This window comes from Lissotriton vulgaris, chromosome 12, assembly GCF_964263255.1.
Source record: "Lissotriton vulgaris chromosome 12, aLisVul1.2, whole genome shotgun sequence".
NCBI lineage: Eukaryota > Metazoa > Chordata > Amphibia > Caudata > Salamandridae > Lissotriton > Lissotriton vulgaris.
Genome location: NC_141700.1, coordinates 274,763,309 through 274,781,150, shown reverse-complemented (window position 1 = coordinate 274,781,150; position 17,842 = coordinate 274,763,309). Strand labels below are relative to the sequence as shown.

General features: G+C 46.8%; 1 long non-coding RNA gene across 1 annotated transcript in view; it reads left to right on the top strand.

The window, feature by feature from the left end:
* Window positions 1-222: 222 nt before the first annotated feature.
* The window catches only part of LOC147673948 (uncharacterized), an 86,764-nt gene continuing 69,144 nt past the window's right edge, over window positions 223-17,842 (top strand). The window contains exon 1 of the long non-coding RNA XR_015302525.1: window positions 223-342. This is a non-coding gene — a long non-coding RNA (uncharacterized LOC147673948). The remainder of the gene's footprint in view (window positions 343-17,842) is intronic.

Genomic DNA, 17,842 nt, shown 5'->3' with positions numbered 1-17,842 from the left:
GGAGGAGGTGTGAATAGCTGGAGTCTGAAGTAATGCCTTTTAGAAGAGACGGAGGAGAGATCGTGGACTAACCTATGGGAGCAGATGGAGTTAATTGGACATTGGCGCAGAGACAGAGTGAATAAGCTAGTGGAATGAACGGTGATCAGAGCGGCAGGAACCATTAAGATTGAAGATAGAAGGTGGAGACAGTTCGTGTGGGGGGAGAGGAGTCCAGAGACAGAGCGATCAGCGCAGAGGTGTACCCAAGAGTGCAGGAGAGAGAGGGAGTCTGAGATGAGCCAAGGCACAGACGAGAGAGGAACCCAGATGACAGCTAGAACAAGACTTCACACTAATCAGGTGATATTGTTTTCATCACATTAGTTTACTTTACACTTGCATCTTAATCTTGTCCTTATTCCCTAGGCTATTGTTATGTTTAATCTTTTCTCTTTCAGCGGTGTGTTCTACCTATAGTCTTTGTCAGATCTGTGTAAATGTTTATATTGTTGTAATAAAACAACCCCCAGTTTTTAGAAAACTGGCACGTGTCCCCTTGTATTCTTGTTGAATCCAGGTGAACAAAGCTCCTAGGTGGTTACTAGGTACGTGAATGGATGAGTAATCCCAATCAGGTAAGTGGTGATCACATAAATAGGGAGTGAGTGGACCTATGATGCCGAGAATACGGAAAACACGATATCAATTGGCTAACTCCTAATATTGTAGTAGCAGACCCTTAGTGAAGAGACTTCCCAATATATATATATATATGTATAGGTGTTCATAGGAATGTGGTCGTCGTTGATATGCGGCGTTAGTGAGAACACTGGGTGGGAGACCAGTGTGGATACCCACTGGATTGTGGCTTAAATAAGTGAGAACGCCAGGGAGGATACTGGCGTGTAGTTTCGCAGGATTGTGAACAGTTTGGAAAAGGGAGCATTGGGTTCTGCAGGCCCATGTGTAGACGCACAGGATTGTGTGTCATATCTGCCCTAGGGTAGAACGGTCTGGGTCAGGGTGGCCGCGAGACCAACTGATGTAAATAAGTGTGGTGTAGGGTATGGATATCCCTAGTAATCAGTGAGTATTCTTAGTATCCCTATAGATTTAGTGGTGTTTTTAATAATATGAGCTTGTATATTGCGAGTTCCCCATCCTCGGGTAGGTACCAGGTGCCTGGATAGTTGGTCCTGAGGAGGGATGTGATTACGTTCTGGCTGGGTTGGAGGGGCCCCTAGGGGCTGATCCCACCTACTCAGAAAATCCAGCCATAACAATCATCCATCCATCCTTCCCCTCATCATCCATCCATCCTTCCCCTCATCACCCATCCATCCTTTCACCCACCCCCTCATCATCCATCCATTCCCTCATCATCCATCCATCCACCCTTCTCCTCATCATCCATCTTTTCACCCACCCCCTCATCATCCATCCATCCATCCATCCATCCATCCTTCCCCTCATCATCCATCCATCCATCCCCTCATCATCCATCCTTTCCCGTCATCCATCCATCCTTCCCCTCATCCATCCTTCCCCTCCATCCATCCATCCATCCTTCTCCTCTTTCATCATCCTTCCCCTTACCCATCCATCCATCCCATCCATTTATCCTGCCCCTCATCCATCCATCCTTCCCCTCCATCCATCCATCCATCCTTCCCCTCATCCATTTATCCTTCCCCTCATCCATGCATCCTTCCCCTCATCCATCATCCTTCCCCTCATCCATCTTTCCCCTCATCAATCATCCAGCTACCCTTCCACCCATACATCCAGCTATTTACATTTCTCTCCATCCTTCCTCTCACTCATCAATCCATATATCCTCTCTCATTATCCATTTATTCAATCTTTCATTCATCCATTCACCCTTTCACTAATTCATCCAGCCATTCACACATCCCTTCACTTGCTTACTCGCCCACCTTTCCATATTAATTTTGAGCTGAGCCCTTTTGAGAAGAGGCCCATCAAGAACTTCACCCTCGCTGCAGGAGCCATTCCAGGACTGGGACAGAAGCCACCCAGGGAGGAGACAGGATCCACCACAGGGGGGGACAAGAGCCATCACAGGCGGGGGGCGGGGGGGGGGGGGGTGGACTGGAGCCACCACATGGGGGGACAGGAGCAGTCAGCAGTCACTGGCGGGGGGGGGGGGGGGACTGGAGCCACAACATGCGGGACAGGAGCCATCACAGGCGGGGGGTGGACTGGAGCCACCACATGGGGGGACAGGAGCCGTCACTGGCGGGGTGTGGACTGGAGCCACCACATGGGGGGACAGGAGCCGTCACTGGCGGGGGGTGGACTGGAGCCACAACATGGGGGACAGGAGCCATCACAGGCGGGGGTTGACTGGAGCCACCACATGGGGGGACAGGAGCAGGAGTCATCACAGGAGAGGGAACGTGATCCACCAGGGTGGGCACAGGGGTGGGCATGCAGTATTCTAGTATCATCTTGGGCTTCTCGCCCCCTCCTGCACAAGACAACGAGAAGACAGGCTCTCTGTCCAAAATGCCATCCCCCACTGTGCTGTACAGTACTTACAGGAGATACTCTAAGAGAACTGATTGAACTGATTGTCCTCCATACTTTGTTAATCAGTGTGGGTGCGATTGTGCCATTTCTTTATTGTATTACATTACGCATGTTTGAAGAACCGAGGTTTGCTTACAATTTAGTGACAGTAATTAAGCTCGGTGAAGAGAAGCAGGTGCTGCCTCGGTGTAATCAGGGGTGTAATCTGACCAAGTCTAGGATGTTTGGGGCCCTGGGTAGAAATGGAATGCGTGAGCCCCCCTCTAAATAGCAGATACAAGACGCATTCAGGGCTGTTTGCATGTGAATGGATGCCCCCTGCTCCTGAACCTGCAGCCCATGCCTCTGTCACCTTCAGGCACCTCTTAACAGCTCATCAAGGGCTGGAGGTGTGAGGGTTGCCATCCCGCTGTGCCTCTACAGTGCTGCTGGGGGTCTGAGCTTTCATACAGTATCGGAGTCAAGAAGGGAGGTGGGGGCAAGCTGTGCCCGGTTAAAATTACGGACAAATGGCGTCCGTTAAAGAATCCTTCACGGACAACGGACAGACAGCCAAAATTACGGACTGTCCGTGACATTTACGGACGGTTGGTCACCCTACATCCCATGTGTTTGGTTGTGGTGTGCGTCAGTGGTTGACATGGAAGCTCTGGTTGATTTATAATGTATGCCGCACACACAGCATCACCAACGCATCGGTTGGTAGGCAGGCACCACTCACGCACGTGCCTACAAAAGGACATGGCCACTTTTTAGGTCTCAACTAGACAACATATACCTGTCTCTTCAAGGCATGTTGTTTACAATCAGTGGGCTACAGCCATCCCATAGGCTTTCTATTTGTTGGTGTCAACTTCGCTCCTGTATCACTGTTTTTATTTGTTCATGGCATGCATACGTCATGCCTCTTCTTGTGATAGGTCCTTTCCTAGAACATGGACCAAGTACTTTTGTCCATCCACTGGTCCCATTTTTGAAGCTACTTTTTAATTTGTGTTTAAGCACTGCATACGAGTGCTTGTGTTTTCACTTGCTATGTTATCCATTCATGTGGCTCCTTTCCCCCTCCCACCCGCCCCATCCTTGTTGCTTCTTTCCGACCCACATGCCCCTATCCCCGTAGCACATTCCTCCACCCTCCCCAACCCTGTTGCTTCTTTCCTCCTCCCACATGCACCTATCCCTGTTGCTTCTTCCCCATCTCGAGCCCAGTATCATTAATGCAAAGAGGAGGTGGTGTAATGGCCTCAGCGGTCGACTTTGGAACTGGGGAACCAGTTTCAAGTCTCAGCTTCGAAACAACATTCTGTGATTCTTGGCATATCACCTAATGTAACTGGTACTCAGGTAAAGTGCTCCAATACTTTCAGGTCGAGATTGTACTTTATGAAACTGAAAAAAAATACATTCCACTAGGATGCATTCAGTTTTAGGCCTCGCCAGACAGCATATGTGCTGTCTCTTCACAACCTTGTTGAGTTCATTTTCCCACCCCGCCCCGACACACAAAAAACACTATGACATGACTGGCACAAGCCACGTCATAACACTTTTTTTTTATTTCAAAGAGTTTTATTGCAGATTTTTTTAATACAGTACAGTGGTAATGCAGGGGCACATACAGATGAGATACAGGCATCTTGTGGGTACATTCGGCATTTAAAAGTGACTTTTAGCAATGCTGAACAGCAGATGTGCCAGTGGCTTCTCCCCCGATAAAGCGGAGGAGTGTCGCCCCACTGCTCCACAGTGGAAAACATAAAATGATAATAACTTGCGTTATTATAATTTTAAGTGTCCATCTGCTGCGGCAGCTTTCTGCGTGGGAGGGGCTGCTCCGTGGACAGAAGAGTAGGGGAGGAGTGGTTTGCCCACTTCTAAGTGACATGACTTGTGGGTCAGCCCTCTTGGGCGGCCCAAAACAGTCATGCTCACTTTCCATATTCCTTATGCAGACTGCAATACAGCCTGCATAAAGAACATACACAGGCCCCCATTCCCTGGCTGAGCGCCGATCCACAGCGCTCAGATTAATCAGAATGCTGCATTGCAGCATTGAGATTGGCTATCGGGAGCCGGGTGCCTGCTGCTGCTTCCTGTATCCTGCTGCAGGTCCAGAGCATGAAGAAGAGGACAGAAGAGAGGCGGCAGTGTTTTAAAAAAAATAGTTTTCACTCCCATCACCCCAGTCCGGTAGCAATAGCTACTAAGATGTGCTGCTATAAAAAATGGCTAAAAGACATTCACATTGATAGTGCCAATAGCTCGGCCTTTCCCAAGACCAATTGGATTTGCCAATGCTTGTTTTTATTTATAGTTGACCATCCGAGTTGGATCCAACTAAAAATAAGAAAAAAGCATGAAAACATTATTTTCTTTTTTTAAAGCGGGTGAGGTGGGGAAGTAACACTGGGGGCACGCATGGGAAGCAGATTTTTAAAGTGGGCTGGGAAAGCAACACAGGGGAGTGGGTTCAGGGCAGGAGCAACACATTGGCTGAAGGACAGAAACAACATAGAGAGGGCAGGAGGGGAGAAGCAACATGGGGCACCAGTGGGGGGGGGGGGGGGATACAAACTTGTAGCTGGTGAGGATAACACAATACACAAATGATGTACGGAATGTTGCACAATGGCAAAACATTCACCCCCAGTCACAGATCTGGGTTTAATCCATCGTTATTTTGCTCACCAAGCCACCCCAGTTCAGACATGGCCACATGCAAATCAGTCCTGACCCTGTGCCTCATGGGAACAGTCCAGACCGAACTGCCAAGCCATGTCTTTCCTGGACCTGAATCAAGCATCCTAGGACCGGTTTCTGGCTGTCTGCCGTCTTCAGTCAGGATAGCTTGACTCCAGTGGCTTAGTGAGCACGGGACCCACGTCTCGGCATACCCTTCCCACATGGGGTGAACAGCACAATACACAAGATGATGGACGGAATGTTGCACAATGGCAAAGTATTCACCCAAGTCATAGATCTGGGTTTAATCCATCGGTATTTTGCTCACCAAGCCACCCCAGTTCAGACATGGCCATATGCAAATCAGTCTTGACCCTGTGCCTCATGGGAAAAGTCCAGACTGAACTGCCAAGCCATATCTTTCCTGGACCGGAATCAAGCATCCTAGGACTGGTGTCTGGCTATCAGCGATTAACGATGAATTAAACCCAGATCTCTGTTTGGGGGTGAATGTTTTGTCATTGACATTTTGACAAAATGGGTGTAGTGGGGGAGAAGCACATGGGAGAGAGAGAGACGTGCGATACCGGCTTCGATTTTATGGTTATTAACGAACCCCTCATACATTCCAATGGAAGCACTTCCTATAAGGTAGAATGATATACCAAATAGTCAACAGCATGAGTGGAAAAAAAATGCTACCCTAGGTGAAGCCTAAATAAAGAAGAACAAGCATTTGCAATGCAATAGGTCTCGCATTTGCGAGAGTTTAAGCTATTGGCATTGTAAATGACAATTGCTTTTATTTATCAGTTTTGATAATTAACACATTGCCAATAGCAGCTTAAACGCTTGCAAATGCGAGACCCATTTAATTTCAAAGAAGCAGCCGCCATTGTCCCAGGCAGCTTGGAAAGAGAAAGCGTGCATGGTGCGCTGAATGTTGCAGGAAAGCATGTTGTACCTGCAGTACAATAAACTCATTAAAGAAAATAGTACTTACAAACTAAATAAGACATACCGTGTAACAACAGAAGTAAAAGGGCCAGTCCTCATGGGAGGTTATAAATGAAGACAAGGCTGTACTAAGGAGGGACTAACAAGCATGTTAACGAATTAGAACCCAGCATTTACAAAGGACAATGACAAAAGCCAATGAAAAAAATGGGCAGAGAGTGGACGGAGCTTCAAATCCATACTCAAGTACTGCATGCCTCGGAGAGGAGCGCATGCGCTGCCCAGGCTCGACCTAAAAGTTAGTGTCAGGGACACAAACATGAGGTTGACTAGAAAAGCAGTGTTTGGGCTATTCTGTAAATTCTCCCACACTTTTATTAAATAAAGAAGAAAAAAGACAGGGCTTATTTTCGCAAAATTTGATTGTTTGTGTGAAGTGTAGTGACAAAATAAAGGGCAGTCTGTTGAACCTCGTCTATTCGTAAACAATAACGTAAGCATGATCAGCTTTTGCAATTCTCTTTGTCAGTTGTTGGTGAGGTAATTTGTAAAATCTAATGCACATGTACTGTCCCATTAAGCCGACTATCACAGTCTCTGCCACTTTTGAACACACCTGACACCACCTCTATGCCGAGACTGGGGGGTTCCAATCTATATGATTCCTATTTCCTGCAATGAATGCATGAAACCCATAACATCACTGATACAGTCCAGTTTGGATAGCTGTAGCATTGTAAAAGCTGCAGTAATTCAGACAATACAAAACCAGGCAGCCTAATATTGCCTGAGTTGCAGAACATAAGGGAGGTATGGCAACCGTCTTGCACTCTGTATTAAAAAATCTTAAGAGTAATCAGTTAGACTAGATTTAAACAAGAATAGACAATGCGTGCAGCGGGAGAATAGGCTCTGCGGGCCTATGAAAATTCAAAGCGAGAAGATAGCAGATGGAGATCTGGTAGCCCCGGTGCACTGCTACAAGTCACTCGAATGAGTGTACTAAACTATACAATAATTTCAATGATATTTCAAAACATTTCAATCACATATGACCATTTTTGAGCGTGACCAGGAAGTCAAGAAAAGGTATGTGAACTGCTTCAATTTGATGAGTGAACTGAATTTGTGGGTTAATCATGTTAAGTTCTTGAATTTGGTTGGCCAGAAGTGATCGTGCGCCTCGCCAGATGATAAAAATATCATCTATATATCTCTTAAATACAATTAAATGTTCAAGCCATTGTGGATCAGTGAGAATGTTTTCAATCTCAAATTTCATCATAAAGATGTTGGCGTAGCTGGGGGATCCAGAAAAGCCCATTGAAGTACCATTGGACTGTAAAAAGAAGCAGTCTTTCCATTGAAAATAGCTATGGAATAGGCAGTAGTGAAGAATTTCAAGAAGTAAAACTCGATTAGCATTAACATTTTCAGTATTCAAAAATGCCCATTCAATGGCTTCAATGCCCTCTAGGTGGGGGATGGAGGTGTACAATATGTTTACACTATTTCTTGTAGATTCCCCTGACGAAGGGCAAAATCTATTTGCCCGAAATGCATTGGGATATGTAATCGGAAACCCCTCACAAACTTGTTTGGACTCTACTTTTGAATTAGAATTTTGAACTTTATGAATGAAAATAAAGAAACCTTTACGCAAAGCATCAAGGACCATATGTTGCTTCATTGCCAGATATGTTATTTTTTGAAAATTGAAAACACGATTGAAATGTTTTGAAATATCATTGAAATTATTGTATAGTTTAGTACACTCATTTGAGTGACTTGTAGCAGTGCACCGGTGCTACCAGATCTCCATCTGGTATCTTCTCGCTTTGAGTTGCAGAACAAGCACTGGAGATGCCAGTAAGTCTTGCTTATTATTGAGAGTGCATCTTCAATCACTGGAGAGGTTAGGCACTCAATAAGTCACCATCCATGCACTATGTTACTTATCCTTGCACTCATGTATCCACAAACTGATTCATTCTTGCATTCACCAACTTAGCCAGCCCTGATAAAACACACACAAGTGTTGAAAAGGCGTATACACGACAAACTGAAAACATAAAAGAAAACATTCTACCCCTAACAATTTACATTTGCATTAAATAGTATAACTATACGTAGCAGCAAGAAGTAGTTTTTTCATTGGTATTTACCATAGTGCATTAATGGTTTCAAGTTCTAACATGGGCACCAGATTTAGAAGGAACGCGCTGGCCATCTTAGATTAGTAAAAAAATGATACGCTATGCTTATACCATTCCAAGATGGTCCCTCAATAAACATTACACTGGGAGTGAAACTGTGTTGTTGCTCCTGTATCCCTGTTGTACCATTTCCAGATGGTTAACATAATACTTCTAAACATGAATGCTGCCTTGGAACATTAAAAATAATTATACCATATCAAGAAAAACATTTCACAACGGCTTCCCGGGTTAGAAGCAGTGGTTGTGCGGATGTGGCGTACTATTGATGAAATAAGTGGTAAGCAAGCTGCCTGATAGCAATGCCTGCGGAGCTGCACAATGTTCTGAAAATCACAATAAACAAGCATTGGCATAGCCAATAGGTCTCGCCTTTGGGGCTTTATAAGTGTTTAGCAAGAGCTAGGTGGCCGCCTGCCAGCTGGGAGCCGAGCAGGTTGCCGGCTTCTCTCCAAGGGTGATGAGAGATTTAAATGTGTGCAGGATGGGGGCGGGGGGTGGGGGGGGGAAGAGAAACAGAGAACAAAGTGAGATGGGCCAGGGTGAGGGGGTAGAGTGTAAAACTGGTCTGCTAATGGAAGTCTTTCCTACCCCGCATCTCTAGAAATAGACAGCTATGGTTGGTGCTTGAGGGTACTGAGGTTTCAGAAGCAACCCTTAGCATAAAAAAGATTGCTGTGTAATTCTATAGTTACTGTTGTGCTTGAATATACACATGGATGCGTAGAGCGCTTCTCTGACACTACTAAGCACATAATTGTAATAACAAAGATAACATCAAGGGAGGTACAATGCGGTGTTGGTGGCAATAAAGTAGTCAGCAATTTCCCGTTACAGAAGATGTTGTCTCCGTTCCACGGATGCAGCCAATGTGGCAGAATCAGGGACACTGCTTCACATCATAACAGGAACAAGCCTGCAAGTGGTGCGCACGGTGTGAAACTCACACAAGAGCCACCGAAGACAGAAGTGAGCAGACAACCAGAGGGTGAAGGCAGAAGTACCAGAGTGGTAAAATATTGAAAAACTAATATCAAAGTTACAGCTAACTCGCCGCCTCCTTTCCACATCACTAGCAGAGCATACATTGAGTGCACACACACTACCTACAGCCTCAGAGCCATTGAGGACAGTAGTCGCCTCTTGGACAATGGAGTTGGTGATGGTTATTCTATGGTGTATTACGCAGGATTAATGAGAAAAAACAAGGACCCCCTGAACAATGGATAGTTCAATTCCTAGGATAGGGACTTAAATGGTAGTGACAAAAACTCATAGGCAATGTCAATAAAGCAAATATATACAGTATCTAAAACATTAAGAAAACCAAGAAAGACAGAAAAAATATATTCAAAGTTGTTACCATTTTAATAATTTCTTCTCATATTATCTAAACAAATGATATTAATACAAAACATCTAAAAAATGAAACACAATATGTAACACATCACATTTAATCAATATGTATAAATAAAGGGTTAAAAAGTAGCAATATCTTTATTAACTCGACGTGGGTTTCGGCTTATACAACGCCTTCTTCAGGAAAGCTACACAATTATAGATGTAATGTAATGTAATGTAAATATACTTTTATAGAGCGCAGCTATCACTCCAAGGAGCATCTTGGCGCTGTAGCCCGTAGCCAAGATGGAAAGGCCGGCAAAACTACTCACACATCAGTCTCATCTTCACTTATCTCCCTATGTCTATACCAGAGTCATGCATACTGTATCTGGGAGATTGAAGATCCAAGTCTTCAAGGCCTTTCTGAAATTGCTCTCAGAAGGGATTAGTCTCAATTTGGGTGGAAGCTTGTTCCAGGCTCTAGCACCCAGTGCTCCGAGAGATTTTCCTCCCTTCGTGGATAGCCTAAATTTGGGGATCAGCAGCAGGTTCATGTTGGAGGATCTGAGGGTACGAGCCGGTACATAACGTCTGAACCAAGGGAGAAAATACTTGGGTCCTTGCTGGTGGTATGCTCTAAAAGTGATCACCAAGATTTTGAACAGTATACGTTTGTGGACGGGCAGCCAGTGCAAGGCCCTAAGCGCACCCGAGGCAGATGACCTCCTCGGCCAGTTTAGGACCAGACGGGTGGCAGCATTCTGGACCAACTGCAGCCTATGCAGGACTGATCTATTTAATCCTGCATGTAGGCTATTGCAGTAGTCCAGACGAGATGTTATGAGTGCTACCGCCACCGTCTTCCTGGCTGCCAATGGAAGAAAGCCAAAGAACTTTCTAAGTCCTCTGATGATACTGAAACAGGACCCTGCCACAGCCCCTGCTTGTTGTTTGAATGACAGTGCTTCGTCGAGCCTAATCCCTAGGTTGCGGGCCGTGTCGATAGTGTTAGGGGGGGGGATCTCCGTGTTTCGTGGCCACCATAATCTAGGGGAAAAAGGGTTTTGGGGCCCGAACGGTAGAATTTCAGTTTTCCCAGTGTTACACTTGAGATGATTTTTCCTCATCCAGGCGAAGGTTGCGGCGAGGCAATCTCTAAGATTTTCCTCTGCCTTCACCGTTTCCCGGTCTAGTACAAGGATGAGCTGAGTATCATCAGCATACGATATAGTGCTGATGTTAAAAGATGTAATCAGCTCAATCAGGGGGGTCATGTACAGATTGAACAGTACCGGGCTCAAACTTGAGCCCTAAGGCACCCCTGTTATTATTATTATTATTATTATTAAAATTATTTGTAACGCGCACTATCACCATTGGTTTCTTGGCGCTCATTGACATATAGCGTTGATCCAGGGTGAGGGATTAATCATAAGCAGCTTGAAAGAGTAGGGTTTTTAAAAGTGTACGGAACCGGTCGTACTGTGAGCAGAGACGGAGAGAGGAAGGTAGGGAGTTCCAGGTGGAGGGAGCCAGGACAGAAAAGCTCAGGCCACCGTGCTTTTTCCTTTGAAATCTGGGGACCTCGAGGAGGTTAAGTGATGCTGAGCGAAGGGCTCTGGAAGGAATGTGACGGGACAAGGCCGAAGAGATGAACCTAGGGGCTGCGTCCGATAGGGCCTTAAAGGTGGTGCATGCCAGTTTGAAAGTGCAGCGTTTGGAAACCGGGAGCCAATGCAGACTACGGAGGAGTGGAGTGACGTGCTGGTGTTTGGGTTGGCGGAAAATCAGGCGAGCAGCCTGGTTCTGCACCAGCTGAAGTCGGTGGAGGTGACCTGCAGGAATTCCTGCGTACAGAATGTTGGCGTAATCGAGCCTGGAGGTGATGAACGCAATGACAACTTGAGTCAGGGCCTCTTTGGTAAGAAACCTGCTGATCTTGCGGATCCGCCTGAGATGGAAGAAACAGGCAGAGGTAACCGCGTTGATATGTGGTCTCATTGATAGGTCTTCGGAAATGATCACCCCCAGGCTTTTGACTGAGCTCACAGGAGTGGGTGCAGTCCCCAAAGATGTAGGCCAGAAGGTGGCATTCCATGGGTGATTGGGGCCGCCTACCAAGACGAGCTCAGTCTTGGTAGGGTTCAGCTTTAAGTGGCTGTGGAACATCCACTCCGCGATGGACAGCATGGTGGACTGAAAGTTGATACGGGAGGAAGGGACGGAGTCTATGGGAAAGATTAACTGAAGGTCGTCCGCGTAATTAAAGATTGTGACCGGGGAGTTGCGGAGGGAGGCTAAGAGTGGTTGGAGATACAAATTAAAAAGGAGAGGGGATAGTGCAGAGCCCTGAGGGACACCGCAGGGAAGGGAAGTGTAAGGTGCGGAAAAGGTGGAAAGGTGGACGGACTGTGAACGCTGGTGAAGGAAAGATCTGAGCCAGTCAAGGGCCACTCCCTGAATGCCGGCGTTGTGGACACGGTCGATCAAGATGGTATGATCGACCGTGTCAAATGCCGCCGAGAGATCTAATAGGACAAGGGCTTGAGAGGTGTTTTTGTCAGCTCCTTTCCTGAGGGTGTCCATGACTGCTACTATGACTGCCTCGGTGGAGTGGAGGGGTCTGAAACCCGCTTGTTGAGGGTCTAGGAAAGATGATTTCTCTATGAAAGAGCTCAAGCAGCGGGTAACGTAGGTCTCCAAGATCTTTCCTAGGTAGGGGAGGAGGGAAATGGGTCTGTAGTTACTGAGTATTGTAGGGTCTGCATTGGGTTACTTTAAGATTGGTAGGACTGCAGCTTGCTTGAAAGAGAATGGGACCTCCCCGGTAGCAAGGGAGTTGTTAAGTAATGCTAGCGGGGGGCCTGGGCATGCAAGAAAGGCTCCTTTCAGGACCTGCGGAGGACAGCAATCATTGGGGGATCCCGAGCTGACTTTATGAAGGAGTGAGGCAAACTCTTGTAGAGATATAGGTGGGAATTCAGTCAAGATGCTAGTGTTTGTAGGGGGAAGAGGGGGAGGAATAGGAGATGCCGGGGTTGGGATATTATTTTTTATGGTTGTGATTTTTTCTATGAAATAAGAATTGAGCGAATCACAGAGGATTTGGGTCAGCTGAGGTTGGGGGGTGACTCTATCTGGTAGGGAGAGCTCATTTACTATTGAGAAGATATCTTTCGTTTTATTATTTGAATTCAAAATTTTTTGTGAAAAATATGCCGTCTTGGCTGCCAAGATAGATTGTTTGTAAGATTTTAAAGTCTCAATGTAAACAAGTTTGAGCTGAGGATCGTAATGGCGACGCCAGCGGCGTTCAGTTTGCCGCAGGGCGAGTTTATCCGCTTTAAGTTGGTCCGTAAACCAACGTTGAGCGTCGTGGGGGCGCATAGCTTTAATAGTTTTGAGGGGGGCAGCTTTGTCGCTAGCTTGACGCAGCCATTCGTCGAGTTTTTCAGCCTGATTCTCTAATGAGGACAGCGGCGTGGGTGCAGTGGAAGCCAATGAGTCGTGGAAATCAGGCAGATTGACCCTTTTCCAATTACGAGCCATCTTATTCTTAGTACGGGGGGGAAGACACAAAGTGTGCAGATGTAGGTGAAAGGAGATGAAGTAGTGGTCAGACCAGGAGCAAGGGAGGACTGAAGGAGGTGAGATGTCAAGGTTTGATGTCCAGACTTGGTCAAGGATATGACCTTTCAGATGGGTGGGGGTGTGAATATGTTGGGAGAGATTCATACCATTGAGAAGGTCAGTGAATTCCACCGGTGATTGGCTTTCGTGGATATCAGATGGCCAGTAATTGAAATCACCGATAACCACGATATTAGCGCGGTTGATTGCCAGTTGAGCGATAGAGTCACTGAAGAGTTGGGGAAAGAGAGGCATAGGATCAGGGGGTCTATATACGAGGACACAGATGAAAGATGATTTAGGGGAAGTGAATTTCAGTGCCAAGTGTTCGGTTTTAGGGATAGGGATCATCGTAATCTCGGAAAAGGTATGTTTGGAGCGAATGATAGCCGCCACTCCGCCACCAGTCTTCCCAACGGGCCGGTTGGCGTGCATAATGTAGTATCCCGTAGGGATTGCTGCAAGAATGTCGGGGGCCGAGTCTTCAGTGATCCAAGTTTCTGCTAAGAGAAGAATATCAATAGAGCTTTGGTGCAGTAATTGGAAGATCTCAAGCTGATGGCGAATGAGGGAACGGGTGTTAAGGTAGTAGATCGAGAGAGAGGTGGAGATCTGAGGACCTAAGGGGGAAGGATCGTGGAGATCAGCCAGTGCCGGAAAGTCAGATGGGACAAGAATGCCACATGTTTGAGCCGCTTTGACAGCACGGGCAGGAATGGGTCCTGGGGAATTAAGTCTCAGGAGATCGGCAGAGGAATAAGAGTATAATTGGGCATTACGACAGGACCCTGGGCCTGGTCGGCCGCGGACGGGCGCAGACGGGCTTGACTTGTGCGCAACTTCGGCGCGAAGTCGGCGCTCCCGCTGCGCTCGTCTGCTGCGCTTCCCCCATGTCGTCATAAATACCCTACAGGTGAGGGAGCACTAGACCGCTGACCTGCAAAGGTTGCGTGCAGGGCGGAAGTGCTGTAACAAGCAAGAAGTGGCGCTCTGGAAAACTGACCCTCCGCAACAAACGGCACCAAGCCGGGGCGGAACGGGGCCACGAGCGACTGACAATGCAAGTACTACGAAAATTAAAAGAAGTTTACAAATGCTAAACAGTTTTAAAAATTAAATGCTTTAGTCAAAGCGTCAAAGCGTGCTTTTAAAATCAGCAGCAGCGAGTGCGATAAGCAGCAGCAGCCTCTGTCACCCACATTAGCAGCCTTGATCGCCGCGTTAGTCAATGGGCGGAGGCACAGAGCAGGAATTAAGTATGGATACCGGCTCGGCAGCACTAGACCGCTGACCTGCAAAGGTTGCGTGCAGGGCGGAAGTGCTGTAACGAGCAAGAAGTGGCGCTCTGGAAAACTGACCCTCCGCAACAAACGGCACCAAGCCGGGGCGGAACGGGGCCACGAGCGACTGACAATGCAAGTACTACGAAAATTAAAAGAAGTTTACAAATGCTAAACAGTTTTAAAAATTAAATGCTTTAGTCAAAGCGTCAAAGCGTGCTTTTAAAATCAGCAGCAGCGAGTGCGATAAGCAGCAGCAGCCTCTGTCACCCACATTAGCAGCCTTGATCGCCGCGTTAGTCAATGGGCGGAGGCACAGAGCAGGAATTAAATACAGATATCGGCTCGGCAGCACTAGACCGCTGACCTGCAAAGGTTGCGTGCAGGGCGGAAGTGCTGTAACGAGCAAGAAGTGGCGCTCTGGAAAACTGACCCTCCGCAACAAACGGCACCAAGCCGGGGCGGAACGGGGCCACGAGCGACTGACAATGCAAGTACTACGAAAATTAAAAGAAGTTTACAAATGCTAAACAGTTTTAAAAATTAAATGCTTTAGTCAAAGCGTCAAAGCCTGCTTTTAAAATCAGCAGCAGCGAGTGCGATAAGCAGCAGCAGCCTCTGTCACCCACATTAGCAGCCTTGATCGCCGCGTTAGTCCCTGTTGGCATAGCTTTTCTTCAGAGCAGTACTCCCCCAGCACCGTGACTTGCCTCCTATGGCTGAGAAAGTTCTTTAGCCAATCAAGCACAGTCCCTGCTACCCTTGCTGTTACTAGGCGGCAAATCAGTACGGAGTGTGACACCGTATCGAAGGCCGCCGATAGATCCAGTTTCAATGTGATTAGTTCCTAGTGATTAAAACCTGCAACTCCATAGTTGGTGGATGATCTTGATTCTAATAAATGGCTGATAAAAATGCGGTGCACCGAATGTGCAGCGATGTCTTATTAATTTTAAAATCAACGATATCCTGAAAAGGTCGGATGTCTGGTTATCAAACAAGCCTCGTGTAGGTATATTTACAAAGCTACCTGATCCCGCTAAATGTAAAAATCAGTAATATGATATTCTAGAAAGCTTCTTGCGATGGAAGAGATTCAACGAAGAAACTGGAACAAGCGCTAGATATGCGATAGTGTTCCAAATATGTAGCTGAATAGGCATGCACAGTAAAGGACTTATCTGATAAAAGGAGGCTACAGGTAGGATCAGGCCAAGGATGGCTGCCGTATTACGCAGGATTGGCTTGGTGTGTTATCCAAGTTAGTGACTCACTAAAACACAGCACAACTGACAAGGAACCCTTCTAGTGTTCGAGAGTGCGCCACAGAACAAGTTTAGTGGTGAAGGCACTCTGCAACGACAACTGCTACAGCTACAGCAAAAACACGGGTCCCTTCCCCTCAGGTGTTGGCCGTCCGCAGGCTGCCCCCTATATGTGCAACCATTCTCCGCACAGCGGCGGACCGAGGGAGAGAGCGGGCTATAAATACCTGACGACCATCACAACTTGCTCCACTCGGGCGGGAAAACAACCATCCTCCATAGCCCAGCTTCCAAGATGGCACACATATCAACTCTCAATAGCGCCCGCCCACTGACGTTATAAGACGGCACCACCAATCACGTGCGTACTCGGGCCAAGATTACACATGCTAAAAGCCATTCAACGGCAACAGCCTGTTTTTGCAGCCATGCGCTCCAGTGTTGATTGAATGTTGCAAGCCCCATAATTCTCACCAGAGGTCAAGCTGTATGTGCCGCCACTTAGGGATCTTGTCCTCTTTCCGTAGTTTCCTTACACGCCTCAGCAACATCATGACGTCAGACAGGTGTTTCATTCAGCCAAAGAGACGCACAGGAGACAAGCCAGCGAGTGGTGCGTTCGCTGCAAATAATTTAAAGAAGACAGCTGCCATTCTGTGTGCCGATGCTCACTCCCTCAAGCAAAACGCTGTGGGAGTGAACATTTGGAAAAGAGGTGGGACTTGCGCTCGCCTTTACCCATTTGTAGCCTCCCATTTGAAATTGACACAGCCAACAGCCAACCAAATGCGTGGGGGGAGTCAGACCCACACAGAAAAGTTTATAGTGATTCCAAGAGGCCCTCTCCTAGACACCTACGTTTATCAACCCTATTCATATAGAGCTCAAGAACAATGAATGATTTAGGCATTTTGCAAGTAACCTATGGAATAATATATAGTCATAACCTGTAAATTCAGGCTACAATCAGTTAAACTCAAATGCAGAGATAGGTTTATGAAGGACCGCTAAAGAAATGGTTTATTTATGCATAGTTCTGACTGGCACGAGAGTTGTAAATACCATGTGTTCCTGTTATTCCCTGATGCTCATTTTGTCGACCTTTAATGAAAAACAGGCTCATTCACCACGCTTGGTTTCGAACCTGCAGGATGTACATAGACAACAGCAGCAGATACATTAACCCAAAGATCTATCCTGTCACTTTCTCTGTCTTCAAGTTAAATTGTGATTTATGAGCCCCTGACTGGCAGTTAGCTGCAAGCAATCACTTATAATACAGTGCTACTACCGTGCAGCCACAAAGTCCTCTACATAACAGGCATACAGCCCAAACCCAATGACATTCATTCTATCTATCTCGGTAGGAGGAAAGGCAGATGAGGCGCTACCAGGATTCGACCGCCCAACCAGGGAAATCTTGTGTTTTTTATTTTGTACAGCGCCACGGAAGGCTGTAGGATACTTCAGAAAATTCGCAAATTACAATTACGTACTTATTGCAAAGATTAACAAAAAAGGCATAATTCGGAGGGCAGATTGAAAAAAATGTTTCTCTGTTGATAAGCAACAGACTCAGTGACACATTATCTAGGAAGTGGCGGTGAGAGGCATTAGTCTCCTTGACTGAACGCCTCTCATCGCCACTTCGGAAGCGCCAGGCTGCACCATATTACCAAGGATATGGTGCAGCCTTGCATTTCCCTCTGCAATGGTGCTAAGTCTCACGACTTAACGACAACATTAAACCCAGATCAGTTGACTGGGGGTGAGTGTTTGATTTGCTCAAACGCTCCGTTCATCATCCCCTTTTGTTCCGCTTTGTTCGTCCTAAGTTGGCAGGGTATGCTCAGACGTGAGTCCCTTGCTCACTTGGCCACTGGATTCAAGCAAGCCTGGCTGATGAGGATTATGAATCCGAAACCGGTCC